A 15,409-nucleotide genomic window follows, 5' to 3' on the forward strand; every position below is an offset into this window, starting at 1 on the left:
AGACTGACGCGCACCCCATCCCCAGAGCTGATGAGCTCATCGATCGGTTGGGGGCTGCCCGGTACCTTAGTACGTTTGACTTGACGTCTGGGTACTGGCAGATCGCCTTGACTGATGGGGCAAAAGAGAGGTCAGCATTCTCCACACCAGATGGGCTATACCAGTTCCGGGTGATGCCCTTTGGGATGAAGAATGCCCCCGCCACCTTCCAGAGGTTGGTCAACCAGGTCTTGGCTGGACTGGAGGAATTCAGCGCCGCCTACCTGGACGACATCGCAGTGTTCAGCGCCAGCTGGGAGGAACACTTGCGTCACCTCCAGGAAGTGTTGTTGGCCCTGCGCGGAGCAGGCCTCACAATCAAGGCCAGTAAGTGCCAGATTGGGCAGGGTTCTGTGGTGTACTTGGGGCACCAAGTAGGGAGCGGTAAGGTGGCCCCCCTACAACCCAAGATTGATACCATCCTGGCTTGGGCGCCGCCCAAAACCCAAACACAGGTGAGAGCCTTCTTAGGACTCACGGGTTATTACAGGAGGTTTGTCAAGGATTACGGTAACATTGTGCACCCCTTGACTTCGCTGACTTCCAGGAAGCAGCCACGAAACGTGATCTGGACTGATGCCTGTCAAACGGCCTTTGACACCCTGAAAACTGCAATGTGCACAGCACCTATACTCCAAGCACCCGACTTTTCGAAAGAATTCATTGTTCAGACGGACGCTTCAGAGCATGGCGTGGGGGCTGTTCTAGCTCAGGTGAATGAAGAGGGCCGAGACTTGCCTGTAGCCTTCATCAGCAGGAGGTTACTTCCCAGGGAAACGAGGTGGAGTGCGATAGAGAGAGAAGCATTTGCTGTGGTCTGGGCGCTGAAGAAGCTAAGACCCTACCTGTTTGGGACTCACTTCCGGGTTCAGACAGACCACAGGCCCCTCAGATGGTTAATGCAGATGAGGGGTGAGAATCCAAAACTGTTGAGGTGGTCCATTGCTCTACAGGGGATGGACTTTACGGTGGAACACCGCCCTGGTACAGATCACGCCAATGCTGATGGTCTGTCCAGATTTTTCCGCCTTAGTGATGAGGACTCCCTAGGTTAAGGGTAGTTCTCCCCACATTTCAGCTGGAGGGGACACGTGTTAGACCTGACATCATTGGCTTGAGTCTCTCCTCCATTTTTTCTGTTTGCCTCTACGGTGTTACAATGTTTTGCTGGTATATGCTTTGGGCGCCGTGTCACTGCTGATCAGTGCCATAGCGCAAGTGCTCCCTATGTTAAAATGATGTGTCTATTGTATCCATGTTTGGCTTATTTGGTTTACTGTCAGTCCCTAGTCTAGGGCACCAGGAGTGCCAGGGCTTGTAAATACAAATGCCGCTCGTGGGCTTGCAGCACGTGTTGTGCCACCCACAGGAGCGGCCTTGTAAAAGAATGTCTACGGGTCGGTCATTGCGAGACCCACGTGCAGTCCTGCACTGTCACGTCGGCTGCGCAGGTATACCTACTTGCCAGCCCCTCCAACCTTCCCTTGGCTTCATGTTAGTCACCCCTATGGTAGGCCCATGGGCAGGGTGCATTGTAAGTGTAAGGTAGGACAAGCCTGACCAAGTTGGCATGTCCTGATAGTGAAGTGCCGCCATCTTAGGGCTTCACTATTGCGAGGTAGCCTGCTCTCCGTTGGATAGAATGGGCCGCCGGGATTATTAACGCTATAATCCTAGCTGGCTCGGGGAGCATGGTGCAATGTCGAGTTTGGTATCCCTGAACTCGGGGTTTGATTACGCATCCGTTGGTGTGGATGGTTTTTGGACTCTGGGTTCGAAAATAGCACTTTTAGAAAGTGTCTATTTTCTTGTCTAACCATATCTGGTCTCTGCTGGTCTTGCGTGTGTGTGACAGGAGCTGGGTGGCTCCAAGAGGTCTGGATGAGTCAGTGTGGGATGAGTGGGACATTACGTTGAGAGTAGGGGGAGAGTAGTTGTTGATAGCCTGCCTTGCCTGATACAATGCTGGCTCCACCTCCTGCCGAGCGACTGATGGCTCTGTACCTGCCATGGACGATCCTAGCCCCACCTCCTGCCAGGAGGGCGATAGCTCTGCTCCTGCCAGTGTCAATGCTGGCTCCACCTCCTGCGGGGCGTCTGAGGACCCGGCCCGGCTCAATGAATAGGCCAGGTGCTACTGCCTAGCTCCACCCACCACAGACCCAGGATGTTGGGAAACCCCCGGCATAGACAAAGGGATCAAAGACGAAAAGGGGTATAAGAGAAGGACCCCTGAACTAGGAAATCAGATCACTTCTGACAAGGAACCCTGTAACCAAGGACAAGAAGCCTGTTGATCTAAAGGACTGCCTACCCCTTCTGCCAGTGTGCTGTTGTTGGGGGAATCCTGCAGTGCTTCTTTATTTTTGCCAAGGAACCAGGAGAGAGGAACTGTGTGTGTACTCTCACGCTTGCTAAGAAAATCTCCAAGGACTGGAAGAGTGCCAGTCTCCTGCCGAAGTCACAGGGCTAAAGGACTTCACCTGCTACAAATTGCTATCCGCTGGAAGTGTGAATCCAGCACCTCTGAAAGAACCAGCGACCACGACGATCGGACGCTGGGCCCAACCGACGCCAGCAGCAACGCCAGTGAGTAGGAGTACGGCTCTAACTCCAGAGGACCTCGTGTCTGCCCCGCTGCTGATCGCATCAACCGTGTGCCCTTCGACGCCGTGAGCGCTGCTCACTCTGTGCAACCGCATAATCGACAACGTCTGCCGAGGCCTGATCGACACCGAAGACGCGACGCCGGATTGCTCGACGCCGCTGATCATCGTGTGCTTCATTTTCCTAAGGTACTGTGTTGTTGGGGGTCCGTGTGACTCCAGGCCCGACGCAGCGCTCCTCGCGGTCGACGCCGAACCTGTGGATTATCTCTGCCCAGCGTTGTGTAGCTCCCGTGTGAGTTACCCTGTTGCTAAAGAACTGTGTTTCCAAGAAGAAGATTTGCTTGATACTAAAGACTTTTGTGCTACAGAAGAAACTACCTTTGAACTATCCTTTTTCCTTCCCGAACGTATTTATTCCGATTGTGTACAGTTTTGTCGTTATTTTGGTCTTGTGCTAAGCCTTATATAAAAATACTTATTTTTATAATACTACGGTGTCGTGTCCATTTGTAGTGTATTCACTGTATTACTGTATGTGGTCATAATTGCTTAACAAACAGCCTCTAAGATAAGCCTGTTCTGCTCTGCCAAGCTATCAAGGGGGTGAGCAGGGGTTATCGAAGGGTGTGATCCCCTTGCCCTGACTAGAAAAGGAGTGTCCCTATTTGTCAGAAGTGTATACCTCTGCCAACAAGAGACAGCCGGTTCTAACATGGACCATTTACTATGGGTCTGCCCGAAACTAGGGATGTATTGGTCGGAGGTGGGGGAACTTCTTAACGCAGTCACTGATCGACAGGTGGAGTACGACATGGCGACGTGTCTGCTGCTCTGGTTCCCTCATACGGCCAAAACGAAAATCACAAGTAAATTCATTGACTTAGGACTTATACTGGCCCAGAGAGAGATCACTTGTCATTGGAAATCAAAGGAAGGCCCATCAGCCAGGAGATGGATGAACGAATTGCAGAAATGGGCCAGGAGTGAAAGTGTGGTTAGGTTACAGCAAGCCACTTGTACAGCAAATGTGAAGGGCCTAGAGATGGCGAGGGCCTGGGAGGCAATTGTGCAAGCTCTGAAGGACTATTTAACAGAAGATGAAGACTAAGGGATGGTCTAGGTAGGAGATTCCATGGGACACAAAGAGATGTATGAATGGATTCCTCGAGTAGCGAAGTCTTGATTGAGAATTCATGAGTATGGCCCACATCAGCAGCAGTTGAGGGGGGGGGGGGGGATAAGGGGAGGGTTAGTAGGGGCCCGATACAGATAGAGGAAGGATTTCAGCAGAAGTTAGACTTGGTTATGAGCGAATGAAGGAGCGCCAGAGGTACGGATCTTCGGGTAATGCATAGATTGGTTCATTGTGGAAGATTAGGAGATCTCGAACAGGGGAGCTCCGAAGTACGACTGGATGGAGCGAGTTGTGCTTACATTGACATTAGTCACCATTCATGAAACGCTGTATTCGGGTGAGTGTCTGGGGAGGGAGTTAGGAGTTATAGAAAACCAGATATTGCATTCTGTTGTTGACCGGATACCTCTGTGAGGTATTTTCCATGACATCATTAACGGTTTGGATAGGAACGCCGCCCGGCCTTCGGGATGTGGGCTGAATGGCTGTGTGCAATTTTATTACTGAACTGTGCCTTAAGATGATCAGGGACGAGAAGGTCGAATTAACCCCTTCGATGCTCATGACGGAATGGTTCCACTCATGAGCATCGGTTGAGCTGTGCTCATGACGGAACCATTCCGTCATGACCACACCCATTAACATTGGGGCCCAGCACTGGTGATAAATCTGGGCAGCAGTCAAGGTGTTAATTCAATGTTTGTTTATGAATCTGCAATAAAAATATATTTAAAAAAAATCAGTTGCTTGGGCTGTTAAATGGCTATAGAAGTAACCAAGTGGGCGTAAGTTGATACTTTGCTGGGTATAAGGTAATGACGTCGCTCTCATTAAAGAGGTAGTAGTGAGGTGGGGTTTTTTAAAATTGATGATAATGCAATCACCCCTAATATTTGTATTTGAGTTTCCTATCTAGTTAACCCTTCTCTTTGTGAGGATCGGGTCTGAATAGTTCACAGGGAACCCACAATGACGATTCAGCCAGTATACTGATTTATTTTTAAGAGAATCATGGGTTTCAACCTGGGTTTTGTTAAGCGGGGGTACATAAGTTAAGACTACCACATAAGGCGCACAGTCAGGCGGTAGGTTGATAGTGTTACTACGTTTGGTTCGGGTTGATCATTTCCCTCCCGGATTCTGTACTCCTAAATTTCTTATTGCTACTGACTGGTTGCTTACTTTGAGCCGCTAAGGTTACATTACCCCCCTTACTTTGTCCTACAGCCACTGGCGAAAGTATTTCCGTATTTTCATTACTGGCTATGTTAAAGCCAACCCCCTTATATTCCTGACATGCTTTTATTAGTCCATTTTGAATAGATATTTCACCACCCAGTCTGGTAACCTCTCTGCTCAAGTTATCAATTTTATCGTTGAGTGGTTGAAATATGCTTTCAATTTTGGTAACCAGTGTACGTAATATTTGATCAAGTTGTATATCATTCAAGATCCCTTTGCCATTGTTACCTGCTAGTTCTACTGTACTGGGCATAGAGGTGGTTTTGGGTCCCTTACCTGTATAATTTTTGCCCCGCTTAGTTGGTATCTTTCTACATGCCCTTGTAACCCTGGGTGCTGGGGAATTACTGTTGGCTAAACTATATGTGTCACTCTGTGTTTCTGGTATATATTCTATAATCTCAGGGGAAGGGGGATCTCGAGTGATGGGCTCTATGCCTTCTCCTTGGGGTTCCGGCAGAGGAGAAGAGGGTATCCCAGGCAAACTACCTACACCCAGTGAAAGTCGCCGCTCTGCTTGGACTATTTTATCATTTAGCACGTTTACTGCTTTAACAAGGTAGGTATCTATTGTGGCGCCAGTGTGATCAATTAGATTTTTGGTCCCTTTCTGTTTAGACATAATTGTACTTTTTACGGATAACTCAGTCTGACCTTATGATCACGTAACCACAGGAAGAGAGCTAGCGTTAGTCTGAAATAGTTAGCAATGTCTTTTGAGAGTTCATATAGTCCGTATATCTAAAAGACTGCAAGTTCAGTTAGACCTTAACCACAGGGTACCGCCCAACGGTCTTCAAACATATGCCTTAGGACCGTATTTGAAATAGAATCAAGGGGTATGGCGCAGCCCAGCCTCGGCAGTCTCGGACGGGCTCGGACGGGACCGCCCGCGGGAACTCCGGCGTTCTTTTGTGCACCACCTGGCGTGGAATCACTGTGTGGGCGGAGTCAGCAGGGAGCCCTGGGAGATGTGGTTCTCATTCCCCCCCCCCCCTCAGCGGCCGCGCACAGGTTGTGAAAGGCAACGGCGGTGGGGGAGACCAGGGAGGGCAGCACAGCACGTCCTCGCGCCCCGTCACGATCCCCCAAGGTAGGGAAGCTCCTGTGGAATTAACAGACGCAGGTAAGGCTTGGCTGTTCCAGAGATCACCACTTTTTAGTGTCAATTTATAGAGTTCCCCACCCCAGTTCTGCAGAAGACTTATGACGTGCCAGCAGATTTACTAGATGACATGCAAACTCCCTCTACTAACTTCCTCAATACAGTCTTGACACTCCTTGTCCCGCTCACACCCTTTCAGCTCCACTCCCCCGTCACAAACAGCTACAAAGGCTCTCTTACCCGGGGCAGCCACCTCCTGATACTCCCTCTGCTCTTGTTCGGCTGCAGATCCTTACAGCTGAGTATTCAGGTTATGCCTTAGTTTAAAACACTTGTCGGGTGTTGGACATCCCAGGGCTGAAGCCGAGTATAGCTGCCTCCAAAAGCTTGTGTCAATCCGGACAGCCGGGCGGAGGCAGATCACGTCTCGACCCCCTCCTCGCTCAGTTATTGCATACGCCGCTGGCCTGCCTCAATTCTTAATTTTAATGCCTTCTCCCGCGGCGTCTTGCTGCCTCGATGACCTAGTACCTTTCTCGATGCCTCGCTGCCTCGTGCTACCTCTCCTCCGTGTTTCCGCCTGCATCCATCTATGCACGATTTCTCTCCACCATGGACGCTTCGGGAGAGTCTAATTTTGGCGTTCCAAGCACTGCCGCCATTTCTCTCATCACTCCACTGCGAAGTTTACTCTGGTGGATGGGGCCTGACCAGAGACCATTGCCCGTAGAAGCCATGTATGACAGTTGGGGTGAGCGCCCACGTTTCCTGTAGGCAGATGATATCACTTTATGTAGGAAGCCACCTCGGATTTTGCTTGTAGAACTGCCCTCAGACCAGCCACATACCATGATGTAATTGTGAGCTTTTGCTCTGTTGTCAGTTTCTGCGAGTGTAGGCGAAATGGTTGGGCGTGGTGAGGAATAGCCCAGTTGGGTGCCCCTTTGAGGATTGACCAGCTGGTTCCACTCGTCATGGTTGTTAGTTTTTGACATGCGTCTTACATTTCTTTGATTTTTAAAGAAAGGTGGTGGCTTGGTGTTGTGTGTGTGTGTCTGGCTCTGTGTGTGGCTGTGTGTGTGTCTGGCTCTGTGTGTGGCTGTGTGTGTGTGTGTCTGGCTGTGTGTGTGGCTGTGTGTGTGTGTGTCTGGCTGTGTGTGTCTGGCTGTGTGTGTGTGGCTGTGTGTGTGTGGCTGTGTGTGTGTGGCTGTGTGTGTGTGTGGCTGTGTGTGAGTGTGGCTGTGTGTGTTTGGCTCTGTGTGTGTGTGGCTCTGTGGCTGTGTGTGTGTGTTTTTGAAACAAATAAAACGTGTTATTTGCAATGTCAATAACTCAAACTCACGTAAATACGCAACCGATTGCATTGCAAATGCAGTAGGTCTCGCATTTTTGAGATATTAAGCTATTGGCATTGTAAATGACAAAGCCATTTGTTTATCTGTTTTCAAAACCAACACGTAAATAAAATTGTTGTCATTTACAATGCCAATAGCTCTAACTTTTGCAAAGGCGAGACCGTTGCATTGTAAATGCTTGTTGACCCTTTCTTCTAAGTATCTTTGTGTGCATTTTCTTTGTTACTGTTCTTTGTGAAAGGCCATTTGACGAAAGAAACATAATAAATTAAACAACCTGTGTCACTCCGATAGATAGCTGCCAATGCTGCACTGGTGTTTTTGACATTTCTCACTCAAGCTGCAATGTTTTTGACTGTTAACTTTGACCTTCTTTTATCGAAGTTGTGAGGTGTTTGTCATTGGAACTATTGCCTGCTCTTACCCATTGAGTTCTCTGTCACCCAAGACACTTAGTCTAATCCTGGGTTGTAGCTTTTTATATAACTGATTTTGATGTTAGTCTAATGAATGTGAATTAATACTCAAAGAAGGCCTTTTACTTTTCACGTGCATGCCCAGGATTAAAAAAAAGTGGTCTATAGTGACAGAACAGGTGATCCTAGTAATTGCATATACTTCTTGTTCATATTTGAATTTCTCTAATATGAACTTTAGTCTATAATGAAGCTTACTTCTCCACCTATCATATTGAAGGACCCCTGGCTGGTATTGTTTCTTTTCTACCTTGATTTTTGTCAGGCCTCTTAAAATATATCTTAGCCTGTCATAACACTTACGTTTGTGGGATATCTTAATTTTAGTTCCAGCTGCTTATTTCACTTTTGCAGATTAATATTTAAAAAATAATTTAATTGTTTGTCATATTGCATAATATTTCCTTGCCCCCCACTATTTGTGATTACATCCCTGTCTAACACAATTTTGACTCATAATGCCGACAAAATGTCATAGAAACGGATTTCAACATGAAGAGGTGCCGCCCTGCATACCCAGGAGGGACATGTTACCTATTATTTGCATGTATATGTCTCCTATTCCAGATAAAATTTTGAGCTAGAAGTATTTTATTTGCCATTTGTTTTACAAAGAAATGCCTAAATGCAATTTTAGAAGCACATAAATTAATAGAATTCTTCGAAAGAAAGTTAAAAAGGTGTTAAATGTGGCAAACTCATGCAGACCTGTGAAAACTGTATATAAAGCATGAGGTATGCTTGACACCTTAATTTTGCACAATAGTTTGTAGAAAAACAGTCATCTCAGACATGTTGAGCAAAGACATTTGCCTCAACTGGTTCCAGTGCCTGCCAAGCTGCCCCTCCGAAAGGCGTTCTGAATGGTGGCGAGAAAAACATTATCCTTCAAGATTATTTTGATGAACATTAATCTAAAACGTGCATTTTAATTCACAATTTAGCTCGGAATTGAGTAACCTTCATTGGCTTTTCAGGCTTTTCAAATAATCAGAGCGTGCAAACTGACAAAGCCCATAGTCATTTTTCTAAAGGTAGGAGTAATCCTACAATCGCTTCCATTTTCTCATCTCAATAGGCTATTCCTCAATGGTTACTAGTAATGTAACATGACCAGGGAGGAGCGAAATGGGGCAATCCCAGACCTTAGACAATAAATGTGATCCTCTGTTTAAGTTGAAGTTAAAAGCTGAGAAGTCTGCTACCAGGTAGATTTCAGGAACCTTTATCTTTCAACAGCAGACTGGCTTGCGATGGTCAGATCATACTTTTTCAGGACTGTAAGTATTTGTTTAGTGATGACCGTGTCATATGCAGCTGTTAAAAAGCAGGACAGGATTATATTTTGGATATTTAATTGTTTGAACTTTTTCTGAAAATACAACACTTGGTCCCCATGTATCTGCCTGTATTTTGACAAGTAATATTTCCCCAAGCAAAGGGAAGGCAATCTTATTCATGGTATTAGCTGAGAAATCCTGCTTTCCTCCTGATTTGGGGGGGGGGAAACGTAGGCTCATGTATACAGTATGAGATTACTGAAGGCGTTTCATAAACTTTCAAGGCCAGTCAGGGATGTGGAAGTTTATGAAATATCTTATTGCTCAACAGACAAAATGCTTTAGTAATTGGTTTCCAAATTAAATCAACTTGTCGCATTGGATGCCATGTAGTGATTTGACAAATTGTAGTTGCATTGTCCTTATAAGGTAGCTTTTCTAAAACCCGCTCATATTATGGCCTGGTTTAAATTCTAGCAGGTTGTGATTATGCAAGCTGTTCCCATATAGTCGCTACCGTTAATAGACTCATCCGGGCAGTAATGCGCTCAACAAATCCCGCTAACATAACATATACCAGGATTCTATGTCATGTCTTTGAATATTTGTATTCTATGCATATTCAGAGACCTTGGGTTCTTGTTTGGGCCAGCTTTCTGATTACAGAATGGCACTGAATACATCAGCATTTTCTTTATCTGTGTTCTAATGATGCCATCATTGTCTTGTCTTATCTGAATTTCAGAACAGTCATTGTGTGCATTGTTCTTGGTTGTATATTGTATCCAGTGCACAAGTTGCCAACCGAGCATCAAGGAAATCGCCAACAGCCTCACCATTTCCACCTGACCACACCACACTGTAGTGTTGGGCAGATAATTTCATCTCATTGTGCCTCAGTTCTCTTGTTTATCAAATCGTGAGCATATACCAAGTGGTATACAAATGGCTGAAAAATAACATTTTACAATAAAATAAACTGTGCGAAGTGTTGTCTTAAGCAAAATATTATGTGACCTATTCTTTTAATTTATACATTTGTTCTACACACACAAAACATGATTTTGCACGTATACAATTATTTACTTACACAAAGAATGTCATGTTAATAAATGTACGGCAGGAAGTGTCTATTTCAGGGCCTTAATGACATTTGATTTTGTATGCACCCAGAAACGTATAAATGTTGCTCTTTAGAAGGTAGATGCAAAACCTTTTGCAGGTTCTAAGCGGAGCACCTGAGAGGGTTGTGGATGCAGAGGAAGAGGTTTCCCTCAGGGTAAAGTACTTTCCCTATGGCAATCAAAAGTGAAGATTTTTAGCAAGTGTATTTGATCTGTAGATTTTCATAGAACCAGATGTTCACATGTATTAATCACAGATGAGATGGAAATGCATCGCAAATAGCACAACTCCGTGAATAATTCTTTCCCAGAAAATTACATGACTCTGTAGTTGTGCTTATCAAAAGCATGCCTCTTTGGGTTGATAACTCGACCAAATTTCTTAGTTATTCTTCTTTTTTTTTTTTTGAAAACCTTTATTTGACATTTTCAACCAGATACAGACACAGGCCTACAACCCCCAGGGCTGGCCGCTAAACAATTGCAACACAATACTACGATCAAAACTTCAGACCCAGCCTCCCGGGGCGCCTAGTCGCTACATCCACAATGCGCACTGGTTGGAAGACATCAAATTGGGAACAGGATACAAAAGGTTTCATTTTATAATATAAAATAGAAGGATCAGGTGCCATACATTATCTCAAGCTATGAAGGGGGGGGCGAGCGAAATAGCAATGTGTCCACAGTTAAGTCGTTTTCATGTAAATCAGTGGCGTTAAAGCAGGCGACACCCGGATAAACAAGCGTACTATTACGGTTCGCGCCAACATTTATGCCCGCCCCATGGCCCCGAAACATCGCGAGAGTTGAGGCACAGATGTGAAAGCAGAGATGGACCAAACAATGAACCCACTACACTGACCCAGAAAAAGAGAAAAGAAAAGGCCAAAGAAAGATAAAAGAGAAAAAAGGCCATAGAAACAAAGAAAAACAAAACTCCCAGCCCCCCACCCTGCACCCCTGCAGATGACTACGGCCTACCCCCCTAGCAGCATGCCTGTCGCCCAAGAACCGAAACCCGAAATATAGAAGGAACAGGGAAAAAAGGATAAAGAAATTAAACCCCTCCCGAAGAGGGGAAATGGAGGAGGGCTATATTCAACGCACTCCCGGTCTCTCGCCCCCGTCCTAACCAACCCCGCCCCGGACTCCGTTAATTAAATAAAACAATCCCGTTAACCATAGTACCACAATGAACAACCCAGACAACAATCTCAGCCTTGGCCCCGTCAATTAAATTTGCTGAGTCCGCCAGGGGAAGAAAGCCCCGTCCTCAAAATGTCAAAAGGTACACAGAAGTTGGCAGAACAAGGGTCCACAGATGAAAAAAGAACGGCAAGTCCCAAAGTAGTCGGCTGGTACCAACGATGCCCCTCCCCGTCTCCGAAGCCAGGCTTTATCCCATCCGCCATCTTGATAAACCGACTGGGGAGGGGGGTCGACACAGTCCAAAACAGTTCACAGTACCGATTAAAAGGATCCGAAGTGGGGACAGCATGTAAATGTTCCGACAGTTGCAAAACCGGGGATTCCAACGGATTAAATGAGTCACCAAACACAGTACATTCGGGTAGCTCCACTGCGATAGGGACAAATACAGCTTCCAGCGCCGGGTCTAAGTACGCCACCGGGGCGTCAATCGAAAGGCGAGCTGGCCGCCGGGTCTCGGGCGTCAAGCCAGGATCCGGTCTCAGTCCTATGATTCCATCCGCCGCCAACAACAGGCTGCAGGTCTGGGCTTCAACAGTCTCCTGTAGTGCCACAAGGGCCTCCAGCACCGTCCGCAATGACGGGCCACTTTGAGCCTGCTCCGTCAGCCTCCATTCTTCCTCAGGCATGGTGTTCCCCACGGAGAGGCGCCTTCTCCGGGGGAAGATTAGGCGGAGCAGGAATGAGCCATGAGGGACAGACTGTTAGCGTGCAGTAACGCGCGGGGAGATTCCAACCCAAGGGGCACCGGCGATATGAATGCCGGACCCCCGGACCGGGACTCCCGCAACACAGCACCGTGCGTCACTCGTCACCTCACCTCCTATAGAACACCAGGCAGCAGATGGTAGCAGGACAATCCCAAAATTCCGAATGTTCCAGAGACCGGATCCAACCGCATTCAACAGTCCGTTGTTGTTCAACTCGGACCCGGCTAGGCCAGCACTCGAGACCCCGGCTTCTCGGCTGGGTTAGGCCTCAAATCGGTCCTCGATGTTACTCCGCTCCACGATGTCGGAGAAACTCCGGGATCACATCATCGAAGTGCAAATCGGGTCACACACACGGATCCGGGGCAGGAAATTAGGATAGGTGACAGGATAGTAGAGCGTAGGACGGAGGTCAGCGGAGCCGGGAGAATATGCGGCCATCTTGGTTGGTGTCGTAGCTCCTCTTCTTAGTTATTCTTAGTTTAAAAATATAATATTGTAGTAGATCTTGGTTGCAACTATTCAGCCTTCATTCAGTTGAAAAAGCTCAGCCAACACGTTTCGCCCTTTAAGGGCAAGTAAGCCTAGAGCTTTTAAAAGGCTTTTATGGAAGCACCAATCAATTATAGGAGCATGATGGATCATAAGTGTCAAAGTATGTCAAATTATAGTGAGTAGCCAATTGGTCAAAGGTACGAATGCCTCTCTAAGGTAAATAGTTTCTGTCGCCGATAGTCCCCGGTCATGAGTTTGAAGAAAGAGGCCCTTGAGAATCTTCTCATGCGGTCTGAATCTCTGTGAGCAATCCACATCACTGCTGAAGGAAATTGCTGGGCAACTTCCCAGCTCCGTCACATAGTAAAATGAGAGAAAAGACAACTTTGAAGACTAAACAGAGTAAATTATCCGCTGCCAGAGCCAAACAACATTCACAAGAGTTCCTGCGTTGGGATACCCCAACAGCTCAAAACAGAATTCTGCAGAAGACACGCTATTCTCGTTTTTAGCTCTTTCACCGTCCCTTCAATGCATCTAGAGCAGCTGCTCTTAACCTGTGGTCCAGGTACCCCTGAGAGTCTTCAACCCCTACTCAGGAGATCCACCTCTGCCTAGAAAATTACATCATAGTAACTGATTAATAACGTATGTAAATAATGAAGCAAAATCAAACAACTTAGAATGTTCCAAAAATGGGAAGGAATTTGAAAATGGAGACTAAAAATCAAGTTGGTGTCCTCATGTTGATTAGTGGGAGCAGTGCAAATGCATCAAACGGAATACAGTGCGGACTATGAGTGCCCTCAGTTGAATTTAGAAAAGCCCCTACCTTCCCATTCAAATGAAAATTTTGATTTGCATATTTGTCTGAAGAATGGTTGTTTCCGTATTTTTGTGGTTTGAGGTTCAAATAATCAAAATTGCTTAAGCCGGGATCCCGGTTTCCAGTAATGAGTCAGTGAGGGTCCTCAGACTCCAGTAATGCTTAGTTGGGGGCCCCCGAATTCCAGTAATGATTAGCAAATGGTCCACAGACATCAAAAGTTTAAGGACCACTGGCTTGGGAATTGGAAACGTATGGCATACGGTCTTTGGGTGAGAATGTTTAGTCATCTTTGTGGGAAAGTGTGGACTCAATACGCCTGTAGTTAATGGACTTGTACACCTTTTTTGAACGAAGTGTATCTGAGAGCCCCATTAACCACTGGTGAGAACGTTTTTGCCTCTAAGCTTGGTACAGCATGCACCATGTTCTAACATGGAAATAACGGCACAGTAATAGTGGAATCCTATCCAACTGTGCTAGCATACGTATCACAGTGTGCATGTTCCATTCCTGACTCCATTAAAATAAACATAAGCTATTTGACGGGACAAGAAAGACATTGCGGAGCATTCAGTAATCTGTGTAAATGGGTATAGCTGCTTATTTAAGTATAACACAGGGGTGTGGAATTCTATAGCTCAACTTCTAGGACATATGATTTGGGGTCACGGACAACACGTTCTTATGTTTATTTTGTCCTTGGACAAGTAGGCCCAACCCCCTGCAGCACAAACCCTTTGGCTGCCAGTTTACAGTACCACATTATGGATCAGGGAAGGGCATTGTCAGTAGTTAAGGTACTATTTGTGTCCATGTGTTAATGCTGTTCGAACTTGTATTTATGGTTTATTAATCCAAAGCCTTTTTTATTAGGATGAGTGCTATAAGGAAAATTAAGTTGGGACTGCACTACTGACAATGGTTCCAGTGTAAAAAGGAGTACACACGTTTCCAAAGTTTGACATGTTAGAATGCTCTCTAATTAGCTGCAAATGTATGTTCAAGCTTGAAAGCAAGATTGATGATCCTTTTGCTTTCACAATAAAATGTCCACCCAAAAAATGCAACTAGGTAAGAAAAAACTACTGTGAAATTGTATGAAGCATTTCTTCGAGCATCATTTAGTATAATGTGTTGGTACATGCTAGTATTAAAAAAAAATTCAGCGTGGAAAATCAGTGCAATCCATTTTTAACAAGATAATGGAAAACATGAAAATAAACAAGTATTGGCAACGCCAAAAGGTCTATTATCTGTGGTCAGCCTTTTGGTTTTGTCAATGTGTGTTTTGCTTTGATATAGTTTTTGTAAAACCTTGTAGTAGCTGGCAAGCCCTCATCATTATAACAAACATTGGCTAAAAGCAATATTATTTTTGGGACTGAAAAAAAGCACACATTTCCACAGTAGTCACTGGCACTGAACAAAATGACAGTGTGCTGATATGCTCCTTGTGAAACAGCAGTCTATGGATAGATGGAGCGAGACAGAGAAAGAGATAGAATTTTAATAAAAAACAACAGGTCTTGGTTAACCCCAGATCTAATTAGGGGCACAAATCTTAAAGAAAGTCACTAAATTGCACGTGTCCTTGCATTAGTGCAGATTTACAGCTTTCATGAATTCGCAAGCATTTACAGAAGTAGGCTAGTAAACTGTACTCCTAGAAACAGGAGCAAAACTTGCGGGTTCATATTTGTTCATGCGAAAATCTGTTGAGCGTTTACAAATTCACTTTCCCTCCAACCACTTTTTTCACAACCCTGGAAGAAGTTTTGCTTTTGTCCTTGTTAGGAGT

At 45.8% G+C, this 15,409-nt stretch overlaps 1 protein-coding gene across 1 annotated transcript in view; it reads left to right on the forward strand.

Moving 5' to 3' along the window:
• The window catches only part of NOC4L (nucleolar complex associated 4 homolog), a 155,670-nt gene that overhangs the window by 34,506 nt on the left and 105,755 nt on the right, over positions 1–15,409 (forward strand). The gene's annotated exons all lie outside the window — the stretch shown is intronic.

This window comes from Lissotriton vulgaris, chromosome 11 (assembly GCF_964263255.1).
Source record: "Lissotriton vulgaris chromosome 11, aLisVul1.2, whole genome shotgun sequence".
In the NCBI taxonomy this organism is placed as follows: Eukaryota; Metazoa; Chordata; class Amphibia; order Caudata; family Salamandridae; genus Lissotriton; species Lissotriton vulgaris.